We start from the raw sequence: 2141 nt of genomic DNA on the forward strand, positions 1-2141 counted from the left end.
TCAATGCATTGAGTACATCTCTCCATGTTGCTGTAGGACTCTTCTTAAGCCATTTACAGAAAAGACCTTCTTTGCTTTGCTCTTTATCAATTTCAAAGTCTTTAATTATTGTAATATCTTGTTGTGTTATTCCAGGTAAGAGAAGACCAAACTGTTGCCATTCAACAAGTGGTTCAAGCCATTGAAGTAATAGGAAAATATCAGGTCGATCATCAATCATAGGGCCAGGATTGAGTTCAACATCTCCTGATAAGAGGAGAAGTAAATAGTAGATCAGGTCAGAGCTACTGCCAATAGCTATAAACCAGACTAATGACTGGAGGCAGTGGATCATAACAGTAACAGTAATTATTATACCTATTGTAAATACACTGCATATTATATTATACTGTGAGTTTGTTTACCGCGGCCAGTTGGAGGAATAAAATAGAGCTTCATATACCTTAATAAAGATAAAAGAAGAAAAACAAAAAGAGCGGACAGAGCTGCTGGCAGTTTAGATGTCTTCTCTTCTGATGTAGTACTGCCTGACTTGCTGTCTACTGCAGCTTTGAATGAGTGAGAGTGGCAGCCATTAGCTGGTCTACTAGAGGCAGCTTGACAGTAGTTCCACAGTCCAATACTTGCTCTCCATTGAGAGACATCAATCATCTTGTAATTAGATTAGTAACGAATAATTAATTAAATCGAACTATAATAATATACTTACTTCTATGATCTATCACTGTTAATAATCAACTCAGTAACAATAAAGATACAGTCAAAAGTACAATCCAGATGTACAAACAGACACAGTTGCAAAAAATGGCATGGCTATTACTTAACAGTCAAACCGCACCCGTCGGGTGCACGTGATAATTTATTTTATTATTATTATTATTATTATTATTATTATTATTTTCTGACAAGATGACAAAATGGCGGCCACTGGACAAATAACGAGGGGTCCGCAACTCCAAATAATCCCGTACACCCTTGAAAATAATCTATAATAATCTGTTAATCTTTAAAATCTCCAGTAATCTCTGGAAATCCCAAAAAATCCTTGATAATCTTTAAAAATCTCAAAATAATCTCACCATATCTGCTAGTATCCGGAGTTTATTAAAATTAATTAACTTTAATTGATAATTATTAGTAGTTATAATGGTTAACTAACTTTAATTAATAAATATTAAAAGTTATAAAGTAGTTATTAATAAATAATCTCTTTAAAAATCTCTGATAATCCCAAAAAATTTTGGAAATCTCAAAAAAATCTCTGGTAATCTTCCAAATAATCTCAAATAATCTCTGATAATCTCAAAAATCTGGTTAATCTCTTAATCTCGTACACCTAAAATAGGAGTTGCGGACCCCTCGACAAATAAAGAAAGGCTAAAGTTTCAGCTCGGATGTTTCTTTGTGGTGTATATTTCACTAAAAGTAGCCTATAAATGCAAGTCTTTTCTTATTTCATGAGCGCTGTTTCATAACCATTATCATTTTTATTGATTTTAGGCCTACCACCGGGCGCCAAGTGAGACTCTTTTTCTTCTGCTAAATACTGGTTGTATTGGTTTGGACAAGGTTTTTTTTTAATCAGAAATATGAATTGCTTTGTCTAGAATAGTCTGTGTCATTTTTGTACAGTAAGACTTTCAAAAACTTTTTTGTTCCAATGCTGTGTATATGTATGCTGATTTTGTAAAACATTAAGGGGCTCCGCTCTATAGCCACACTAACGATTTGGTTATTTAGACGACCCTACGGTCCATACAGACTCACTTCATCACTAAGGGCAATAAATGTATGGTTTGTATTATTTTACTGACATTTTATTTATATATATTCTTATGACTTGGGGCATGGTCCCTGGTCATATCTTGAATGAATGTTTTCACTGTACATACTGTATACTGTACTTAAATATTATCATAAGATTATGTTAAAACTAAAAGAGAGTTTCAAATTCACTATCATCATCAATGAATGTAATTACTTCCGTTTCTATGTCACTCTGACTTTGTTCACTTTCACTTGTCTCGTCAAAGCTATAGCACTCTCCATCAACACTTAAGTCCTCTGTATCATCATTTAAGTCCTCTGTATCATCATTGTGGGTGTTGTCTTTACTTGACACAATGGGATCTGTTCCTACA

This window comes from Amphimedon queenslandica, unplaced genomic scaffold (genome assembly GCF_000090795.2).
Source record: "Amphimedon queenslandica unplaced genomic scaffold, v1.1 AMPQUscaffold_12054, whole genome shotgun sequence".
NCBI lineage: Eukaryota > Metazoa > Porifera > Demospongiae > Haplosclerida > Niphatidae > Amphimedon > Amphimedon queenslandica.